Here is a 6,000-nt window from a genome sequence, read left to right as displayed (position 1 = left end):
CAACCCCGTGCCCTCCACGTCACGTTTCGTGTTCACCGGCAACCCGGCACGTCGATTCCAGGACCGCCACCCACCCTCAACCGCAGCAACCCTTCGCGCGTCCCAGACGAAGCGCAAGTGCGAATTGCGCCAGCAGCGCCGCCGGCTGACCCTGGCGGCCGCCGAACCAACTACTGTCTAGCCAGCCCCGCGCCGGACGTTCGGCTTCCCCGCTCATTGCGTCTGTCGGCTCTCGCCCGGTGAGAAGCGCTTCTCCGCGCAACACTTGTGCACTCCGCGCCTTTCGGATAAACAACCCTCTCCCCGGTCTCCGTGTGCGCGCTCGCCGGGCCAAAGAAACACTTTTTTTCGTGCGACGGAAAATAATCGTTCGTCTGGCTCGACTCCTACGGTCGTCGATCTCGGGGCCGAAACAGACGTCGTTGGAGACGACACTTTTCTCGTACACGTTCGGTGAGTGCCAAGTTCCTACCTATCTTCTAGCGGCGGTCTGCGATTGGCTCCGAACGCGACATTTGTGTATCCGAAATGTATCATTTCTGACTAGAATTGTGCCTCTACCAGGCCGCTTGTCGTCTCGACATTGCAACCACGAGATTGTTGTGAACAGTTTTCAGCAGCAGATGAAGATGTCTTTCATGATCCGGATCTTCCTGGTTGCAGCGTTTAAGAGTTGCGCTGAAAATGCATCAGCACCTACACCGATACCAAGTTTCTACTACACGTCAAAACAATCGTGGCAACACAAATCCTTGTCTAACCGAAAACGGGGCGTGAATCTCTTGCAAGCTTGCGTCATGTGTCGCGCTAACAGTCGGCGTATTCTGTGGGTAAAGAAAGCATTTTCTCTGCTTTTAAATGTAGAAGTGGAGCGAACGGAACGATCTTGACTTAGTAAACACATCACACATTAGAGCTTCATGCTCGGCTACTTGGGTACACAATACATCTTCAAAAAAAAACATCGCAGATAATGGGACCGAAGAAGTAGCTTCCACGAACGCTGTGTTCGTCCCTTCTTTGACCCCAGCGTCCACGCTGTATTGAGGAAGTCCTTACATAGCACCGCTCACGTCGAGTGTGATGAACTTGCAATGTTTCGCATCGCAGAAATCTGCGCATTTGGTTTACTCGTGCATCCGAGTCTGCAGTTCCTTCGCCCACATGAATATTTTGCACGGCTGGACTTGTACGAGCTCAAAAGTATAGCTCCATTAATGCGAAATAAGTCAACTCGAAACGCCAACGTTCGATCGAGACACATGAGAGACCTTTCTTTGCACCAAGTCTGTGAAACTAATTTTCCTTTCCATAGTCACTGCGGGCGTCTCCAAATTGGAAACTCCCACTCATTTATTGAGCAGAACCGACACACTTGTGTGAGCAACCAAACCATCTAAAGCTGATTAGATTTATTTTTGACAATTTTAGCCTTTTTAAATATCCTGTATCCCAAAAAAAAAAAAAACAAATACACGACCAGTTTAACCTTTAGTGAAGTCCGGAACAGGAAAACAGCTTACGAAAGAAATGCCAATCATACGTAAAGACGGAGTACTTTTCCACCCTCGACACCGTCTTACCAACACAACTTATGCTCGACCAGCCAGTGCTCCCTCTAACGTTGCGAAATGTTTGTTTGGGGTCTGTGTCACCTCTAACTGCTCACAGACGACTTAAAAACGCAGCCGAACTAAAGACTGCCCCAGCCTCCACTGAATGCTTAAGTTGACCCGCCGCGATGGTTCAGTGGCTAAAGCGTTGTGGTGCCGAGCCTAAGGACCCGGGTTCGATCCCCGCTGCGGTGTCCGCTTTCCGGAAGGAGGCGAAAAGCGAAAACACCCGGGTGTCGATATTTTGGCACACACCAAAGGTCTTCCTGAGGCCGAAATTACCTTCCTCTAGGGTGCGCTCATGGTCCAGGTAAAGATTCGGGGCGTTAAATTCTAAAATCTGAATCTGAATGTTCGAGCTCCTACTGCCATCAGTGACTGCACTTCGCCGGTTGAAAGATGGGCGACCTTACTTCAATGACGTGCCGACTGTAGCACTTCAGGTGTCTGCTCGCAGTTGATCCCGGCTTGAATTAGGCACCAAATCAGTCGCTGGAATCTCGAAAGAAGGGGCGAAGTGTCACGGGGGATGTTTACCAACGCGTCCGCTTTGTTTGTTGGACAATGAACTGACCTCACTGACGTCAGCGCGTTGCTAAATTTGGCTCGCCGCGTTCCTTTACGTAAACAAATGGGAGCACTAAAGACGCGTAAGCGCGTTGCGTGAAAAGCACGTTGCATAGATTCGCCCCTTTCACCGAAGCGGGCGTCACCAAACCAACGCATCCTGACTGCGTGGATGTACAATCAGCCGCAGTAAATGAAAGTCGGAATGTATTAGAACCTCTCTTGCCCTGCGACCGCGTCGACTCTGACGCACTTGGGTGATACGAGGTAAGCTTGCTCGAAATGTTGTCTGGTAGCGATCAGGGAAAGAATGTGCGCGCGTAAGACTCTCTGTGGTGCCATCATTTACAAATACTGAGTTCTAAGTCAAATCAGCCTCCTATTTAGCTCTAGTTGAGCGACATGTAGTTCGAAAGCATTGCAAGGTTGGCCTTCCCTGAAAAACGCAATTCGTATTACTTCGGCTCGTTTGTGTTGTTGTAGTTGTTGTTGTTGTAGTTGTTGTTGCTGTTTGTAGTTGCGCCAGTGTTTGTTATGCCTTTGCTATTTCAGACAAACAATCGTGTTTGTAAACAAACAAGGCAAGCAGTAGGCGTTCGCCTTTTGTAATGCCTATGCTCAGGAGGTGCGATCGAAGATCTCGGCTGTTACCGCAGGAAGCACAACACCATCTTGTTTACTTTGTCGTTTTGGTTGTTGTTATAATCGTTATGTTTTTTTTATTGGCACTTGTGCGCTATTTTGTCTGCACTACCTACCCCCGCCAGCCGCCTCGCGAATTGATATGAAGATTTATTTGCTGATAATCCCGATTTTAAAGGTTTGGCTGGCCTGCCGGCTGTCTGGAATCCTATCATAACTGCGCTGGACTGCGTCTTAACAGCTGACGGTAGCGTAAAGGGCGCTACACACACAAACACACACGCACACAAACACACACACGCACACACACACACACACACACGCCCGCACGCACTCGCACGCACACGCACGCACAAGCACGCACGCACACACACACACACCAATTAGTTCAAATTATTTGAGTAATTCCAACAGCTACCCCGCGTAACTCCAAATAATTATAAGTAATTCCAGAAGTTCCAAGAAATTTGGCCAGTATTTCTTCCAGGTCAAACAATGTTCTACATTTTTGTGATGTCAGACTTTTAAGCAGGTCAGTTGCACTCGTACTGAACGTAGATGATAAAGTTTTAGGCTTATCGGATTTGCGGGTTGGCAACAGTTTAGTCTCCCTCTTTTGTGTCTGTCTCACAGGTATGGGGCCGAAATTCAGCGGAAACTGAAAAAGGAAAAAGCTAGTGTGCAAGCAGGTTCAAAACGTAACACCATATCAAAGTCGGAACTGCGCTTTTGGAGGCAGCAAAGACGCCTCGAAATCCGAATGCGTATGCTCCTTGGTTTTAATTGGCTCGCATGCTCCGAGAAAGAGAGGCAGGAAATGTGCACTCAAACTCGGTCGTACACAAAACAATATCGACAGGGGCCGTCCTACACACATTGACTTCCAGCGTGCGTCTTAAGGGCGACAGAAGGTACAGACACTTTGTCGCTCCCGGTGTCCCGCCTGTTGCGAAAGAGCTGCGGTTATGGGTGATTACGCAATGCAGCGCGGCCCGGCCGCTTTGCTGCGATGCATGAAATCGAAGCGAGACATTTTAGGGGCGGAGCACCTTAGGACCTCGCTTTGCCCGGGGCTTGGCGTCCGTGTACACAGTGTTGCGCATGCGCGAGGAGCATTGGATTGTATTGTATTGGATTGGATTGAAATGGATTGGATTTATTTTGATTGGATTAAATTGAATTGTATTGGATTGGATTGGATTGGATTGGATTGGATTGGATTGGATTGGAATTTTCTATACTGTACACACGCGTTGTCACTCATTTACATGCGCGAGTGGGCAATGCAACGGGTGATTCACGGTAAGAACGATCATCAGTGCTTTGCCCTCTCGTCATGATTCACTTCGTGGAGACGCGTGAATTTTTTAGATGCGACGCATCTCTTGCTCTCGGGCTTGTCCCCCCTGCGTAGTCGTCGTTGTCGCGGCGTCCGCACACCACCTGCGCATGCGCAAACTCTCCTCCGTTCTTCTCGCCAACAGCTGTGTGCAACGCGCTCTCTCTGTCTCATTATCATAACAGCTGCGCGCGCTTCGCTGACGCTTCTCTCTCACATTTGCTCTCGCTCAGCATGCGCAACTCTCCTCCGTTCGTCTCCTCTCCTTCAAGTGCTGAATATAAAGCGGTGAGCGCGCTGCACCGGTTCAGTCAAGTGCGTTCTCTTGACTGCGCTTGACTTTGCCCCATCTTCTCGCGTATGAGAACACCCGCATGTGATGGAATGCATCATACGCGTTCACAACACGTTTCACGTGATTTAGAGAATCAACCCAATGGAAACGCCAATTGAACCCCCCCGATGCGTCGCTTCACATCAGGGTTCCCTCGCGGGAAGATAGGCGTAATTTTTACAGACGGCAGAGCATGCAGGCTGCAATTTCCGCTTGGCCTTAATTATAAAGATGGAGACAATGACGACGACAACGATGGTGGTGGTGTTAAAGGTGGAGGTGGTAGTGGTGAATGTGGGGGCTGACATTTGTTGCAACGGCGCTGGGAGCGATCTATGTACTCCAATAAAGCTAGTTTCAGCAAGAGCTAATCGAAAATCAAAGTCCTTTCACCCCGTGAAGAGGGAAGTCGGGCGAAGCTGGCTCTATGGTGGGATTCTCTACGTCAGGATTTAGCTATATTGGGGGTTCGCTTTGTTGAGTTGTAAGGGCAGTGACGCGATCTCTGCGTCACAGACTACGGACGAACACGATTAATGGCTAGAGACGACGAACTTTTATAACAGCGCGGCTGCAGCAGTCACGGCGCAGGCTCTAGTGCGCCGCACAGGTCGCCGCCGAAGAGCGGTGTGGCCGCACGGCTCGGAAAAGAGGCGACAACGCCGGAGAAAGGAATATAAAGGGGAACTGTAACCAGGCTCACTTCTTACATGACCATGTTTCACTGTGGGACTCACAGTGAGGGAAAACCAGCTTACAAAGACCAAGAGTAACATCGTTCGCTCTAAAGTCGGATTACCCGTAAACAGAAACGCATTGCTTCGAAGGCATTTTTTAGGGGCGATATAAGCCATCTAATATAAAAATATAGGCGCCCTGGGACTGTTCTTTCCTTTTTTATAAATGTTTTCCAAGCGCTAAAAATTGCGTAAGCTCATTCTGTCACCGGAAACGATCTGCGGTATTCTGACCACAGAGCGCTTCGCTATAAAAAGTCGGAGATAAAAAGCAACATGCAAGAAACCGCAGGTAGGAAGGCGAGCGCACAATTCGTTGCTGGTGTCACGTGATTTGCTGCGAGCAAGGAGGAGTGCCTAAGTGGTTGCGTTGTTTTCTCCGATGCCTGCTCTTTTCATTCCTTTCCAGCCCACCCTGCAACTTTGACCAAAAAAATATAAATATTTAGCCTCGACCAGTCGTCCTGACAACCCCCATTTAACCAACAGGCCAAGTGTTACAAATAACTGGAAAAAGCAGTAACTTCAGGGCGAGGCCAAAATAAGGTGTACAAGACATCCGCTGCGTACCCATAACACGGCCGACGCAATGATAAACTATCTCTCTCTCTCTTTCTCTCTCTCTCTTTCTCTGTCTCTTTCTCTTTCTCTCTCTCTCTCTCTTTCTCTCTCTCTTTCTCTCTCTCTTTCTTTCTCTCTCTCTCTCTCTCTCTCTCTCTCTCTCTCTCTCTCTCTCTCTCTCTCTCTCTCTCTCTCTCTCTCTCTCTC

General features: G+C 49.3%; 1 protein-coding gene across 1 annotated transcript in view; it reads left to right on the top strand.

Annotated features, from left to right (window-relative positions):
* The first annotated feature begins 236 nt into the window (after positions 1-236).
* Positions 237-6,000, top strand: part of LOC144162602 (uncharacterized) — a 112,432-nt gene continuing 106,668 nt past the window's right edge. The window contains exon 1 of the mRNA XM_077693211.1: positions 237-453. The gene's annotated coding sequence lies outside the window, so the exon portion shown is untranslated. The remainder of the gene's footprint in view (positions 454-6,000) is intronic.

Source organism: Haemaphysalis longicornis, unplaced genomic scaffold (genome assembly GCF_048455015.1).
Source record: "Haemaphysalis longicornis isolate Haplotype H1 unplaced genomic scaffold, Haemaphysalis longicornis Haplotype H1 scaffold_12, whole genome shotgun sequence".
NCBI lineage: Eukaryota > Metazoa > Arthropoda > Arachnida > Ixodida > Ixodidae > Haemaphysalis > Haemaphysalis longicornis.
This window is presented reverse-complemented; position numbering and strand designations above follow the sequence as displayed.